This window comes from Alnus glutinosa, chromosome 10 (genome assembly GCF_958979055.1).
Source record: "Alnus glutinosa chromosome 10, dhAlnGlut1.1, whole genome shotgun sequence".
Classification (NCBI taxonomy): domain Eukaryota; kingdom Viridiplantae; phylum Streptophyta; class Magnoliopsida; order Fagales; family Betulaceae; genus Alnus; species Alnus glutinosa.
The window spans coordinates 4,068,496-4,085,918 of record NC_084895.1 but is presented as its reverse complement, the minus strand read 5'-3'; the positions used below and the strand labels follow the sequence as shown (position 1 = coordinate 4,085,918).

The window sequence follows — 17,423 nt, the reverse complement described above, 5'->3', positions numbered from 1 at the left end:
TGATATTGTCTTTGGTGTGCGCATGACAAAAAAAAAAAAAAAATACCTCTATGTTGCACTTTTAAGAACTTTGATTTAAATTAAATCTAAAAAAAAAAAAAAAAATGATTTAGTGTTGTTTCTTTGAGTGTCTTGTACAAAACGACACTAAATGAAGACGACAAAGCTTTATGTAAATCAATTTAAAGTAAAGTAGAGACAATAATGTAAATTAGTTTAAAGTAAAGAAGAGACACTAACATAAAGCAGTTTATTACAAAGCTTTGTGTTTAAACACCGAAACAAGCATAAAGCTTTGGTAACATAATGTTTAAACATAAAGCTTTAAAGAAAAATCAATTGCAAGAACATATAAAAGTAAATCCATTTTATCGTGCTAAAGGTTTCTCAATAGAAGTCCTAAGGACTTCTAAATCTGATTATTTCCATATTCATTTACTTAATTTTTAATCCATAAGCTTATTGGGTCATTAGAACAATAATATAACTCAAATAGAGCATAAGAAATAGAAAGGAAATGTAAAGAGAACTTAAAGGAAATATGTGATCCTTTCAAAGCATAAGTTCAACCCATTCTCTTTTGAGTCAAAATTAACTTAGATATCTCTTTATTAACATAAAAGAAATGTCATAAAGTGTTAACATACATACCTAGATGTAATTTGGAAGAAAACCATAAAAACTCCTCTAGGTGGCCGAATGGGTATTTTTTTTTTTGGAGCAAATTGATGTTTTGCTTACACTATAATAAACTAAGTTTTGATTGGTGATGGAGACAACATGCAATAAACTTCACTTATAAGGTTGTAGGAAGGTTCTGGACCAAATGGAATAGAAAGTACACAAAGAAAGGGGAGAAACCGAGTGGTCCAAAGAACGAAAGGAAAAGGAATGCTTTGGCAACTAAAGTGTTCTAGCTTTTGGAGGAGTGAACAAAAGAGAAGGGGAAAAGCTTCTTGCACAACAATTGTGCACCAATCATTTCTCAAAGAGAAGGCAAGCCATGCTATTTATAGCCAAACGCCAGCAGCCAATTGTCCAAAAAAAACCCAAGGGGTGTCGGCCAAGGAAGGGTAGGGTGAAGAATGCAATATCATCAAAGTCACCTAAAGTCATTCCCTTTGATGACTTAGATAAGATTTTCTCTAGCAAGCACATGCTTGCTTTATATCCGTGAGACAGCCGAAGGCTGAAGGAAGACACAAGGGGGGGGGGGGCGCGGCCATGCTGAGAATTGTGATGGAAAAGTAAAGAAAAAAAATGTAATCTACAAGCATTAAACAAAGCCTTCTCCATGTCTCCTCCTAGTCTACTTTAAGTCAGCTAGCCTATTTTTCTTTATTCCCTCTAATGGCATTGAATGCTATTAGTTAATGAAAGTCACATAGTCTGGAAAAATCATAGGGGTTAGGCCAACTGGTAGAAATTTAGCAGTTTTAAATTTCATCGACACACAGAAACTCAAGTACACCGCTTTTTAGGCTAAAATTATGTTTTTGTCCAAATTGAGTTATGATTTCACCAAGCTAACCCGTAAGTCATTTATTTATTAAAATGAGTCCTAATATGCCAAAAAAAAAATAATAATATTTAAGGCCTTATTTTAGAAATAACATGGTGATTATTGAAAATGCCAATTAGCGAGTGAACGACAATCCTAGCTAAGTCTGGAATTCTGTACACCTCAGATTGCTACGGCATTTTGCTACTATCTAGAGGACTTAATTAAAAGCGTAATGAGTTTTGAATCGACACATTCCTAGTTTCTTTGAACAATCAAATGACACTAAACTTTTAATGTCGTTCACTCTTCAAACAACATTAATAGTGTAGTGTTATTTGAGATCAAGCACCTTTAATTAGTGTCGTTTCAACAGTAAATGTCACTAACATGGAATCTAGCTCCTGTGTTTAGCGCCGTTTTGCAAGCGACACTAAATGAATAGTGTCACTTTTTTGCCCTAAAATGACACTTATCTTTTTATTTTTTTATTTTTTTATTTTTTTATTTTTATTTTTGTAGTGTTAGTGTAAGTAGAGGAGCCATGAATATTTTAACAGTTGTAAGATATGTTAGTATTTTGGCCTCATTCTATGTTTGGACAAAATCACTTAAGTGTAAAGATGTTGTAAATAGGGATTCCACTATTCAGAGTCTGCAAGTCAGAAGAATTCAAGTTCCCTGTCAGCCGTCCGGACGATCGAGCCATCCCGTCCAGACGCCCATCTGTTCACTGTTTCATCCGTTCGGACGACGTGTCATCCCGTCCGAACGCTAGACAGACCAACATAATTTGTTCGGACGAAGTGTTCATTCCGTCCGGACCCCATACTGTATCGAGAAGTTTTCTGTACCAGCTTGCATCCGTCCGGACGTTTCAGCAGCACGTCCGGACGCCTCTTAGTACTCGATCAGTTTCTGATTTCTTTCCAAGTTCCAAGAAAGGGAAGATCAATCAACCGTCCGGACGATGTGGTATCCCGTCCAGACGCGCGTCTCCTTAAGGCAAGAATCGCAATTCAGATATGACCGTTCGGACGTCTGACAGCTATGGTCTGGACGCGCGTGCATCAAAGAAGGAAATTGCCGATTCGACTTCAACCGTCCGGACGACTGTCTATTATGGTCCAGACGCGCGCATTGCAGATATAGAAATTGCGTGTTGAAGAATAGTCGTCCGGACGCTCATCCCCCACGGTCCGGACGCTCTAAAGCCTTATAAGGAAATTACTTGCAGCGGACGTGCGACCGTCCGAACGATGTGCCATTCTGTCCGGACCAAGCTCTTAAATAGGAAAGATTTCCCCGCGAAATTTTCGAAAAATCTTGTCGCACAGTTGTCCGTCCGGATGGCCCATGTTCACCGTCCGGACGGCGCCTAGGTATATTTTGCCTGACGCTCATTTGAGCCCCCAGCCTATAAATAGAGGCCCCTGGGCACTGAGAACTGCAAGAATTCGATGTGAATTCCATTAGAGCTCAGAGAAGTCATCAATCCCTCTGAAGCCGTTTTACAAGTGTGCTGTGCTATAAACCGAAGTCTATCTTAGAGGTCGGCTCTAAGGTAAGGGGTTCCATTGAAGACCCCTTCAGGTAGGAGAACCTGGTTGGGAAGCGTTCGTGTTGGGTCATACGTCAAAGATCAAGATACGACCACTGCATCGGTGCATGTGAGTGTTACTGTCTTGTATCTAGCTATGTCTTCTGAATAGTGGAATTCTTGGGTTTGGCTGCCCCGGAGTGGTTTTTCTCTTAACTGAGTTTCCACTTCGTCAACAAAAATCTGTGTGTCATTTACTTTCGGCTGTGCTTTAATTTTTGTTAACACTTATGCACACACTTTATTTTTAGAAGTCAGTTTCGTTTTTCAAGATAGAAAGACGGAATTTCATAATTCTAATTCTACATTGAGGAGTTAGGCGAGGTTCAGGGTGCAAGAGTAATAATCCTTCATAATTTTTTCAATAGTAGGGACATTAAAATTTTTAGGAGCACGAGATTGAAAAAATATCTTGTTGGGGTTTATGCCCTAAATCCCAATGTATTGTTGACATATAAGTTTGTCATGAATAAAGTTGTTATTCACTAATCTATTTTTGAGTATATGACATATATCATTTTACATGCTTAATAGTGTTCTATGTATATTTTGAATGTGAAATGCCATTGGATTACATTGAATACGGTCTATGGTGTGAGTAAAGAGTTATTACACAAGATCTTAGTCCATAATCCTTGTGGTTTTAAACTTATGGATAGTTTGCAGTCGGTAATAGAATTGGGCATTCCATTTGCGAAGACTGTTACACATCGAATCTTTGTGATTTATCTTGATCAGACAAAGTTGAAGGCTTCTGGTTGATGTGTAGGTGTTATGCACTGAACGAAACTTGGGAGTTTTTTTTTCATGAAAATACTGTCAATGGGAAAAACTCATACCCCCAATATTATTTATGATATTGATTCTAGATCCTGAAAGTTCTCATCTTTCTGCTTTCCTTGATCTTACCTATATTGTCCTTATGCCAATTTTCATAATCACCTTTCGATCTAGGCCAACCCTTCTCACAGATAGTCCACACATTATCATTCAAACATTTTATTATGTGAACTTTCCAATGTGCATAATCACTCCCATCAAAGATAAGGGTGCACTTGGAGAAGAAGAAGTGTGTTCCTTGACATCGGGGCTTAATGAACATACTCAAGATGGGAGCCAAAACACAAGCGAACCCGCTCTGATATCAATTGAGAGAACATGAGACCGATTTCAACCCTTAAAATAGACACACAAGTAATAATAATAATGAAATTAAATTGCAATACTCAATAATAAAACATCACAATCATAATAAGTATGTTTGTTATGAAATGAAAAACCTATTGAACACATCAAAGGGAAAAAACCACTCAGGATCAACCAAACCGAGAAATCACTATTATGAAGAAGATTCAAAATATAGATATAAAAACTTACAAAAATTTCTTTGTAAATCTAAGACTCCGTATGACAACAAGCTACCCGCTTGCCTCTGAACTAGCCAATCTTTTCTAAGTGCCTTTTCTCATCGACCCTCTGGTAGACTCTTTTTGTGGACCAATGTAGTGTATGGTGTGGTTTGAAACAAATCAAGAACGAAGCTGCAAATGGTAGAAAGCTTCAAGCTTTTTAGGAAGACGTCATTCGGGGTTAACAATGGGGAATGAAGAATAACTTCTAGAGTGATTCTAGGTTGATGGAGGGCAAAGAATACTTCACCAAGGTAAGGGGATGTCCTTCTCTCTTGAGAACTTGAGGAAGAAGTGAGTGCAAGAGAAAAAAAAATATATTTGATTTTTAACAAGCGGCATCATGATGGAAGCTAGGGTTTCATCGATGAATTCCTAACACTGGGCAGATTCGGCAGGCGACGTCATGACCGAGAAATTTCAGAGCTACATCATCATAGTGACTTTTTGATTTCCTTCTTACGAAGACAAGCCGAGACATTTCAGAGCTACATCGTCATGACGATCTTTTGTTGGGCATCTAACAAAAGTAGGCCGAGACCTTTTTGTGACAGCCTTCTAACAGCTTTCTGACGAAAACACTGATAACTCTATAAAACTATCTTTTTCACACCAAACATTTAGGAGATTAAAGATATACGACTATGGATTTGAAAATCGAATAAGGCCAATTTATAAAACCTTACATGAAGTACAAGATTATTTTCCCAATCCGTTAATATGAAGGACCCCAGTGGATGCTTTTATGGCTATCATTAGGGTCGTTCATATGTAGCTATATGCGAAACGAATTATTTTCCCTATATATCACACTATTACAATTATTGTGAATAATCATTTTCTTTTTTACGCAGACACAATCCTTTTATATGTAGCTTCAAATATTTTAACGTTAATCTTTCCTTTAACGATCTTAATTTTTTAAATATTTTTGCGAAGAGAAGAAACGAAGTGACCATCAATAAATATAAATAAAAAAAAATAGAAAATAAATAAAGATGTTGCTTCTTTTATTTCATAAATGGTTATGAACTATATACTATGATAATGAGGAATTCAAATGAATATAGGTTATTTATACGTTTTCAAAATTTATTGAAAATGATTTACTTTATTTTGAATAACTAACTTTGTGCCTACTTTTGCATATTATCTTAGCAAATTACTACTATCTTTTTTCTTCATCTCTCTTTTTTTTTTAATTATTTTTTTTTGTTATTTAATTTTTTTCCTAGGCTCCTATGTGGATTCTTTTTTATTGATTTAAAGTGTCTTTTCATAATATGTAAGGATTCATTTTTTTTTTTTTTGGATAATTATCTTTTTCCCCATAAACTACTAACTTTTGCACAAATCCCCCATGAACAACTAACTCGACCAAAATAAAGCATCAAACTACCAAAATTACGTGTTTTTTCCATTTTCGTTGGCCAAAGGGGTTAAATTCGACGGTCAACGCCTCACTTGCGCATCAAGTGAGTTTTTCTTATTTTTTTTCTCCCTCTTTTGCCCTCACCTTCCTCAGTCCTCTCACTCTCTCTCTCTCTCTTATCTTTTTTTTTTTTTTTTTCTATTTCTCTCTCATCTCTGCAACTCTCTCTCATCCTCTCTCGTTTATCTTCTTCTTCTCATATTATTACCTGTCTGCCGGAACACAATCACTTGGGTAGCGCTGGATGGTGGCTTGAGACTCGGACTAAGGCATGGAGTTACCGGAACGCACTCAAACCAAGCAGAAAGATCTCAACCCTTACTGGAACGAGAAGCTGATCTTCAACGTCAACGACTAAAGGGAGCTCAACCCATGAGTAAAAACCAAAAGAGTTTGGACTGTTACAACTGTATAAGGAAGTGGTTCTCTTGTTCTTTCCTTTGTCAACATTTTCTTGAAAAACAAACAGCGCACCAGGAGAGAAATTCCGAGCAAATCAAGTCGGCAGCACGTCATTACCAAGGCAATAAATGTGCGTGTGCCCATTAACTCTGCCTTACCTGTGAGTCTGTGACAACTTTCTCTTAAGCTCAAAAAAAACTCTGTTTGCCTCTATTTTGAGCACCACGAACAGAGTCCTCTGTTTGCCTCTGGATGCTAAGAAACAGTTGGAAAAGAAATGTAAAATTCAGGAGAAACAAGAAATCATAGGATTCAAACTTTCTGGTGATTTACTCCGCCTGGATTTGCCCTTTCGAGTTTGCATTTCTGCCTTACAAGCAAGATGCACTCTTTATCGTCGACAACATTGTCAATGGCTTCATTGCCATTGACATCATTCTCACCTTCTTTAATTTCGACAATCAGCTGGACTGTCCCATGATTGCCCACCCCAAGGTGGATCCCGTAACCGGTGAGCTCTATGCACTGAGCTACAACGTGGTGAAAAAACCGTACCTCAAATACTTCAGGTTCGACACGTACAAAAAAAAAGTCACATGACGTGGAGATCTCACTTCAATGGCCGACAATGGTGGATGACTTTGCGGCCTTTGCCATATATAAAACAGAACTTTGTGATACTCCCGGACCACCAAGTGGTATTCAAGCTATCCGAAATGATTCGGGGCGGGTCTCCGGTGATCTACGACAAGAGCAAGACCTCCCGGTTCGGAGTTTTGCCGAAAACCAACGTCGAGGAGTCGAGAATTCAGTGGATCGACGCACCAAATTGCTTTTGCTTCCATTTATGGAATGCTAGGGAGGAAGACTCTGAGACCGTAGACAAGACTGTCATTATTATTGGGTTGTCCACGCTCCGGGTCATCGTTTCAGGCATGAACTTGGAAGCAGGGCAAGTGAATAGGCAGCTTCTCTATATGTTATTATGAAGTACAAGATTAATATTTATCATTTTCCCTATATGTTATTACGAAGGACTCCAATGGACGCTTCTATGGGTATCATTAACACCAAAAAGGATTATTTTCCCTAATTATGTCACACTATTACAATTATTGTGAATAATCCTTTTCTTTTTTACGCAAGACACAATCCATTTTATATGTAGCTTCAAATATTTTAATGTTAATCTTTTCTTTATGGATCTTAATTTTTTAAATTTTTTTGCGAAGAGAAGAAACGAAGTGACCATCAATAGATATAAATAAAAAAACAAATAGAAAATAAATAAAGATGTTGCTTCTTTTATTTCATAAATGGTTATGAACTATATACCATGATAATGAGGAATTCAAATTACCATAGGCTATTTATTTGTTTTCACAATTTATTGAAAACGATTTACTTTATTTCGAATAACCAATTTTGTGCCAACTTTGGCATTAATTTTATCATAGCAAACTGCTACAAACTTTTTTCTTCACCTCATTTTTTTTTAATATATTTTTTTTTTATTTAATTTTTTTTTTCTAGGCTCCTATGTGGATTATTTTTTATTGATTTAAAGTGCCTTTTCATAATATGTAAGAATTCATTTGTTTTTTCTTTTATTCGTTATTTTTTACAGTAGATACGTGGTTTTTGACATGTCACTTCCATTTGTAATTTCCACCATTTGTAGTACCTTTGCATAAATGAATAATGGGATGATTTATAGCTTCTTTTAAACCAATAATTTCTTTCAAAATACTATTCAATTAAACGCTATGATCTAATATGTTAAAATATTTAGTTGAATATTATCATATTTCCAAAAGCTAAAATTCTTAAAGAACTAGTTTAATTTTGAGTAAGTCTTTTAAGAATAATCAACATACAAAATAGAATATTTATATTTCAAGGGTCATCAAGCTATTCAATTGCGATAGAGATTAAAGGATATTGAATCCCAGTATTTAATTATATTCTGTATTTGACGTCCAAATAAGAGAGTGGGAGCTGGAATATGATGGCTATGAAATGTATCAAAAAACTTATGTTGGTAATTGTGGAGCTGGTTATCCTCATAATAATTGAACTGCATGGCAGCTCAGTGACGACCCCACCCATTTCTCTCACAATCCAGCTCCAGTTCCTACTAGCCTTGATGCCTTTCAAATTGATCATACTTACAATATAATTTGCCTTGAAAGCACAGTTTAAAAGTGTGAAAAAATAAAATATTTAATTGGTTTGGAGAAATGTGTTATTCGTAATCTTTTTTCTTGCCTTTTTAAGCATCCAATACATCAAAATATTCCTCTAAGAGAGCGTATCACCATTCAACAAAAATGCATTATTGAATGTTTTGGGCGGCTTAGAGGCATCCGTGGTGCACAATGCTTGTTAGACTGCTATGAAGGGAAAATGAACAAGCATTAAACAAAAATTGATGAGCTCCAAGGTTGGTATATTATGTTTTCAATAATCACCATGTTATTTCTAAATTAAGGACTTTAAACTGCTTTACATTATTGTTCTTAATTTTATTATCCTTATGATATATCTTAAATCCTCACAGTTCATATTTGGTGGTATTGGTTTTACCTTGTCACTAATTATGAGCCCAGGTTTTAAAGTTATCCTAAGGAATGTCTCAGAATGACTAAAAGGGTAATGGATAGAATGAACTAAGAAGATAATAATGAAATAGTTGTTAAATAATGAGCTTATGGAAAACCATATTATGGACTATGGACAAATGGAGTAGAGACAAATAGATGAGTTATTGATAAATAAAGTAAAGCAAAATTGATGGTAAATTAATATAAAGAGAAGAGGGTCTTTGAACAATATTCTATTTAACGTTTGACTATATTGTTTAATGATTATGTTGATCTATGAAATATTGTGTGTTTATAGACTGTTTGCAGAATTGAAATCGGGGACTTCATCTGAGAAAAAGTGTAAGTATGGATTTACTTATTGAGATGGGTTACTGGTTTTAAATATCGTTTGCTGTGTTATTTTACCAAGTTTTTAATATCAATTCAAACATCACATATATGAATACCAAAATCAAGCAAAGCATTAAAACAATCGGCACAAAGATTTTGGTAAGCAAAGCATTAACGAATTTCATTACCAAAATCTTTGTGTCGATTGTTTTAATGCTTTGCTTAGTTTTGGTATTCATATCTAAGATGTTTGAATTGAAATTAATAAATTTTCTAATATTTATTATTGATTTTTGTAGATTACTTAAAAGGGAAGATTGTTGTAGAGTGAACAATAACATTTACATCATATTCATCATAGATGGAATGGTCGTAGTGGTGTTCGAAGAGTCTTTAGAGACTTGGCTTAATTAGTTTCCTTTGATGTTATATAACTAGCAGTTTTGAGCATTGTACGTTTGTCGAAAATGTACCAGTTTACTATGAACTACCTTTAAGTAATATGGTTTAGTGAAGTACTTCAATTTACTCTTTTGATATTGTCTTTGGTGTGCGTGTGACAAAAAAAAATTATTACCTCCATTTTACACTTTTTAGAACTTTGATTTAAATTAAAACTAAAAAAAAAAAATGATTTAGTGTCGTTTCTTTGAGTGTCTTGTACAAAACGACGCTAAATGAACACATGACAAAGCTTTATGTAAATCAGTTTAAAGTAAAGTAGAGACAATAACATGAAGCAGTATATTACAAAGCTTTATGTTTAAACACGGAATCAAGCATAAAGCTTTAAAGAAGAATCAATTGCAAGAACATATAAAAGTAAATCCATTTTATCGTGCTAAAGGTTTCTCAGTAGAAGTCTTAAGGACTTCTAAATCCGATTATTTCCATATTCATTTACTTAATTTTTAATTCATAAGCTTATTGGGTCATTAGAACAATAATAGAACTCAAATAGAGCATAAGAAATACAAATGAAATATAAAGAGAACTTAAAGGAAATATGTGATTCTCTTTTGAGTCAAAATTAACTTAGATGTCTCTTTAATAACATAAAAGAAATGTCATAAAGTGTTAAAATAAGACATACCTAGAAGTAATTTGGAAGAAAACCATAAAAAGTACTCCTCTAGGTGGCCGGCCGAATGGGTATTCTTTTTTGGAGCAAATTGATGTTTTGCTTACACTATAATAAACTAAGTTTTGATTGGTGATAGAGACAACAATAAACTTCACTTATAAGGTTGTGGACAAAGTAGAACAAAAAGTACACAAAGTAAGGGGAGAAACCGAGTGGTCCATAGAACGAAAGGAAAAGGAAAGCTTTGGCAACTAAAGTGTTCTAGCTTTTGGAGGAGTGAATAAAAGAGAAGGCAAGCCATGGTATTTATAGCCAAATGCCAGCAACCAATTGTCCAAAAAAACCCAAGGTGTGTCGGCCAAGGAAGGGTAGGGTGAAGAATGCAATATCATCAAAGTCATTCCCTTTGATGACTGAAGTCGGCAGCACTTAGCTTGTTTTTGGGAAAAAAGGTAATTACCCCTTTGTTTCTTCTTTTATTCATTCTCGTTTACGGTAGATGTGGTTTTTGACATGTCACTTCCATTTGTAATTTTCACCATTTATAGTACCTTTGCATAAATGAATAATATGATGATTTATACTCTATACACTCCAGTATTACTTGCGTATAGATTCTTTTAAACCAACAATTTCTTTCAAAAGACTATTCAATTGGACGCTATGATCTAATATGTTAAATTCTCAAGCTGTCCCTTCACTTGTTCTTTAACATTACTTTTTGTGTAGTTGACTTTTGCAATGAATTACATATTAATTACATAAAGAAGTGTTGTAAAACCTTATGGTCCTTGCCAGAGACATTACTTTGAACAAAAAACTACTTAAATGAATATTATCATATTTCCAAAAGCTAAAATTCTTATAGAACTAGTTTTTGAGTCTTTTAAGAATAATCAACATTCAAAATAGAATATTTATATTTTAAGGGTCATCAAGCTATTCAATTGCGATAGAGATTAAAGGGTATTGAATCCCATTATATATATTCTGTATTAATTTGACGTCCAAATAAGAGAGTGGGAGCTGAATATGATGGCTATGAAATGTATCAAAAAACTTATGTTGGTAATGATGGAGCTGGTTATCTTCATAATAATTGAATTGCATGGCAGTGACCCAATCCATTTCTCTCACAATCCAGCTCCAGTTCCTACTAGCCTTCATGCCTTCCAAAATGATGATACTTACAATCAACTTTGCCTTGAAAGCACAGTTGAAAAGTGTGAAAAAATACAAAAATTAATTGATTTGGAGAATTGTGTTGTTCGTAATCTTTTTTCTTGCCTTTTCAAGCATCCAATACATGTTCCTCTAAAAGTGCGTTTCACCATTCCGCGAAAATGCATTTTGGAATGTTTTAGGCGGCTTAGAGGCATCCGTGGTGCACAATGTTTGTTAGACTGCTATGAACGGGAAATGAACAAGCATTAAACATCTATATCTTTGATGAGCTCCGAGGATGGTAAAAGGTACACAATCAATTTTCTATTTCTATTCACCACCAAATTATGACTTTCTCCCCAACCGCCCCATGTTATACAATTTAGACACTACTGTAAGCTTGTCTCACTTGATGAATTGTTATTGTGGTCTCAACGTGATTAAGAATGGCATTACAGGTTGGTGTCCGAGATCTTGGATAGTTGGATTGTATGGACAGCAACTCATAGTTTTATTGCTCATTTTATTTATGTATCTCTTGAGTTATAAACATGTGTAGACGTAAATTTTCTTTTACTTAATTTTGTGTTTGGATTATGGTTTTCGGCATGATAGACCCCAAGATTGTGCTATTTTGGAGTTCTTCTACTATTCAACTATTTATGGATTGATTGGGACTATTTAAATTTATGCTTATGCTTATGCTTATGCATGTTTAGATTTTTTATATTGAGACCTATGTTCACCATTTTATAATGTATATCCCTCACTATTAATGAAGAAACTTAACATATGATATCAACATCACGGATTCCTAAACTTTTATCCACACAAATATTTAACTTTTGAATTTTCTCAAATTTTTATTATATAATTCTCTAATTTTTATATCAAAAAAGTAAAGGGCAACAATAGAGATATTCTTTCAATCTTGTGCTCCTAAAAATTTTAACGTCCCCACTATTGAGAAAATTATAAAGGATTATTACTCTTGCACCCCCAACCTCTCCTAACTCCTCAATGTGGAATTAGAATTATGAAATTCCCTCTTTCTATCTTACAGCCGTTAAAATATTCATGGCTTCTCTACTTGCACTACCAAAAAAAAAAAAGCAACACTTCATTTAGCGTCGTTTGCTAAACGGTCCTAACATAGGTTCTAGATTCCAGGTTAGCACCGTTTACTGTTCAAATGACACTAATTAAATGTACTTAACCTCTAACGACAATATACTGTTAGTGTTGTTTGAAGAGTGAACGACACTAACAATTTAGAGTTGTTTGACTGTTCAAAACAAACTCGGAATGAATCGATTCAAAGCTCATTATGTTGGGATTGCCGTTCACTCGCTAATGAGCATTTTCAATAATCACCAAGTTATTTCTAAAATAATGGCTTATATATTATGTTTTTGGCATATTATGACTCATTTTAATAAATAAATGACTTACGGGTCAGTTTTGTGAAATCATAACTAAATTTGGACAAAAACTCAATTTTAACCTAAAAAGTGGTGTACTTTAGTTTCTACCTGTCGATGAAATTTAAAACTGCTAAATTTCTACCACTTGGCCTAACCCCTCTGATTTTTCCAAACCATGTGACTTCCTTCAACTAATATCATTCAATGCCATTAATGGGAATAAAGAGAAATAGGCTAGTTGATTTAGAGTAGACTAGGAGGAGACTTGGAGAAGGCTTTGTTTAATGCTTGTAGATTACATTTTTTCTTTATTTTTCCTTTCGCAAGCCCCCCACCCCTGTCTTCCTTCAGCCTTCTGCTACCTCATGCATATAATGCAAGCATGTCCTTGTTAGAGAAAATCCTATCTAAGAGTATTTTCAACAGCTACTCAAACAATTTCCCTAAATATAAAGAACAAAACTATTTTTTATTTTCTTAAACAAATATACTCCATAATAGCTTCCATTATTTTTTCTTATAACATTAAAATATTATTTTTAATTTTTTCTTTTGTTTTCTTATTCATTTCTTTTCATCTGTCTTTCGCTCTCTTGTCTACTCCGTCATACTCAAGATGCAATTCCTTTTGTCACCGAATCGGATCAGGCCAACTCTAAATCCTGGGTTGACGAGATGGAGGAATTGGATAACGATGTAGCAGAAGTGAATCTGCTATAATAGACCAATGTTTCCAGACTGCTTGCATTATCTTGGTGAGCAATTTGAGGTTCACAAATCCGCCTAGGACTTTGCCAATAAGGCATAAGCTTCATGCCTTCGCACTTTCTGATAGAGTACTTCGATCTCCAACTCGTATTTTTTCTCCCATAAGTCTTGTTTATGGAGAATTAGAAAAGATTTAATTCTTCAATCGACTTTTATTTTATTTTCCGGGTACAATTGTTGTCGGATCTGCGAGCTTTTGATGTGTATTTTAGGGGTGGTTGTTTGTACAGATTGAGGTTTTGTTTGTGGGTAGGGTGGTGTAGTTTGATGAGTGTTTTGGGGTTTGGGCATTTTTTTATGAGTATTGCAAAGAGGTGGCCGGCTATGGTGGTCTGGGTTTGGACGAAGAAGAAGAAGAAGAAAGGAGTGAGGCTGAGTGAAAAAAATGCGAGAGGACAGAGATTACATTTTTTATGATTATAATAATGCTTGGGTAGTACTGTAGCATTCCAGAGGAATAGAAACATATAGGAAAGTGTTGCGGTAGGTGGCTTTTTGTGACTTCCTTGAAATTTTCTCTAAAATTTAGGGAACATAACACTTATAAGGTGGCTGTTGGGAATGCTCTAAGTCATCAAAGGGATTGGCTTTAGGTGACTTTGATGATATTGCATTCTTCTCCTTAAACTTCCTTGGCCGACACCCTTTTGGTTTTTTTTTGGACAATTGGCTGTTGGCTTTTGGCTATAAATAGCATGGTTTGCCTTGTCTTTTGTTCATTCCTCCAAAAGCTAGAACACCTTAGTTGCCAAAGCTTTCCTTTTCCTTTATTGCTTTGGACCACTCGGTTTCTCCCCTTTCTTTGTGTACTTTATGTTCTATTATGTCCTGAACCTTCCTACAACCTAATAAGTGAAGTTTATTGTTGTCTCTATCACCAATCATAGCTTATTTTATTATAGTGTAAGCAAAACGGCAATTTGCTCTAAAAAAAATCACCTATTCGGCCACCTAGAGGAGTTTTTGTGGTTTTCTTCCAAATTACTTGTAGGTATGTATTTTAACACTTTATGACATTTCTTTTACGTTAATAAAGAGATCTCTAAGTTAATTTCGACTCAAAATGGAATAGGTTAAAGTTATGCTTTGAAATGATTATATATTTCCTTTAAGTTCTCTTTACGTTTCCTGTGTATTTCTTATGTTCTATTTGAGTTCTACTACTGTTCTAATGACCCAATAAGCTTATGGATTAAAAAGTAAGTAAAGGCATATAGAATTAATTGACTCTAGAAGTCTTTAAGACTTCTATTGAGAAACCTTTAGTACGATAAAATGGGTTTACTTTTATATGTTCTTGCAATTGATTCTTCTTTAAAGCTTTATATTTAAACATTATGTCACCAAAGCTTAATGCTTGTTTCGGTTTTTAAACATAAAGCTTTGTAATAAATTGCTTTATGTTATTGTCTCTACTTTATTTTAAACTGCTTTACATTATTGTATCTATTTTACTTTAAACTGCTTTATATTATTTTCTTCCTTTCGTTACAAACATCTTTGTGTTGATTATTTTAATGCTTTGCTTGATTTTGGTATTCATATCTGTGATGTTTGAATTGAAATTAATAAATTTACTAATATTTATTATTGATTTTTGTAGATTACCTAAAAGGGAAGATAGGTGCGGAGTGAGAATTAATAACCTTTAATTTACATCATATTCATCATAGATGGAATGGTCGTTGGGGTGCTCAATGTGTCTTTAGAGACTTGGCTTAATAAGTTTCTTTTCATGTTATATAAGTAGCGGTTTTGTGCATTGTACGTTTGTCGAAAATGTACCAATTTACTATGAACTTCCTTTAAGTAATATGGTTTAGTGAAGTACTTCAATTTACGCTTTTGATATTGTCTTTGGCGTGCGCATGACCAAAAAAAAGAAAAAAAAAATTACCTCCATTTTGCACTTTTAAGAACTTTGATTTAAATTAAAACTTCAAAAAAAAAATGATTTAGTGTCGTTTCTTTGAGTGTCTCTCGTACAAAACGACGCTATTTACGTTTACTGTTCAAACGATGCTAAATCTAGTTTTTTTTTAGTGTCATTTACTGTTTAAACGACACTAAATTTAACTTTTTTTAGTGTTGTTTACTATTTAAATGATACTAAATTCAAATTTTTTAGTGTCATTTACTGTTCAAACGACAATAAAATACTTCCTATTTATATGGTATCCTCCACTTTTTTCTCTCTCATATCTCCCTTTTTCTTCTTCTCTTCTTTTTCCTTCTCTCCCCTTCTCACGCATCCCCTTTTCTCTTCTTCTCTCTCAGCTCACGCATACCCTACTTCTTCTTCTTCTTCTTTTTTTATTTTTTTATTTTATTTTCTCTCTTTCCTTTTTGCTTTATCTTTTTCTCCCTCACCCACAATTTTGTTTTCCTGAAATATTGGATCCAATGTTCTTGATGTTCTAAGCAGTCTCGTATACATGATTCGGTTGAGAGGAAGAAGAGGAAAATAAAGAAGAAGGGTGATAAAATAAAGAAGGGAGGACCTAGATGTTTTAATTTTTTTTTTTTTTTAAAAAAAAAATTACAGTTTAGTGTCGTTTGACTGTTCAAACGAGAGTAACCGTTTAGTTTCATTTTGTAACGCCTCGAATTTTGAACTAGCAAAATCATAAGTGAAAACCTCATATTTCCAACCATTTTGAGTTTATATATATATATGCGTTGTTTTCCACAGAAAAGTGGAGAGGGGGGGGGGGGGGGGGGGGGGGGGCATGAGTGGAGGCTCTGCCCTCACGGATGTTTTCCCTCCTCCTAGCCTTTTTTTTTTTTTTTTTTTTTTTGGCTCTTTTCTTTTGTAAAACTATGAGAATGAAGCCTCACCATTGAATAACAACTATATTTTCATGATAATTTGTACCATTTGATTTTGTGCGTTTTTTATTTCTCATTGTTCTATTTCCATTCAATTATTGAGGTGATTTCTTGGATATCTATTATGATTTACGAATACATGTAATTGTTTACTTGGTTTTTATTTATCCAAACGTTGGATATTCATTGTGTTTCGTTTTACGGATACATTTGATGATCTAGTCAAAACTAGAAATCTTTTGTAATTTATGCAAAGAACATATTCATTGAATGATTCAATCAATTTTTGAAGCATAGTAGAACAAACATGCATAAGATTTGTATGGTGAGAACGTCAAATGTGTATTGATGAACATGAGAATTATGTTGCTATGATTTGATGGGTGTGGATTCTTGAACCTTAGAACCCTATTTTTGATTTATTTAGTTTATGTTTTCTTTATTAAAAGGCCCCTAAATTTGGAACTAGGTTAAAATAGGATTAATTTGAATAGAGATTAATTTTCGCAACACAATTCCTTGTGGATTCGACCTCGCACTTGCACACACACTATATTGCAAACGATTCATGCACTTGCAAGTACTTTAAAACTCACAAGTTTTTGGAGCCATTGCCGGAGAATTTGTTGATTTGTGAAAATTAATTTTTATTTGAATTGATTTTATTTTTTTACTAGTTTACGTATATTTTTGTTTTATTTTTCTTCTTGCAATTTTTGTTTATTTTTATTTGTTTTTGCCTTTTGTGTTCCAACCCAAAGAAAAAAAAAAAATGGGGCCATTTTAGTTGTGATGTCGAGAAACCCAAAGTCGCGTGATGTCTTGGTTTGTCTCATTTTTTCTTCTTTCTATTTTCATTTCCGTTTCCAGCAAT

The 17,423-nt window shown here is 34.1% G+C and overlaps 2 long non-coding RNA genes across 2 annotated transcripts; both read left to right on the top strand.

Moving 5' to 3' along the window:
* Positions 1 to 8,381: 8,381 nt before the first annotated feature.
* On the top strand, positions 8,382 to 9,761 carry LOC133879491 (uncharacterized). Its single transcript, XR_009902099.1, has 3 exons — positions 8,382 to 8,787; positions 9,246 to 9,289; positions 9,580 to 9,761. It is a non-coding gene; the product is annotated as an uncharacterized LOC133879491 (long non-coding RNA).
* Positions 9,762 to 11,286: 1,525 nt separating this feature from the next.
* Positions 11,287 to 15,556, top strand: LOC133879489 (uncharacterized). Its single transcript, XR_009902097.1, has 2 exons — positions 11,287 to 11,836; positions 15,324 to 15,556. It is a non-coding gene; the product is annotated as an uncharacterized LOC133879489 (long non-coding RNA).
* Positions 15,557 to 17,423: the final 1,867 nt, after the last annotated feature.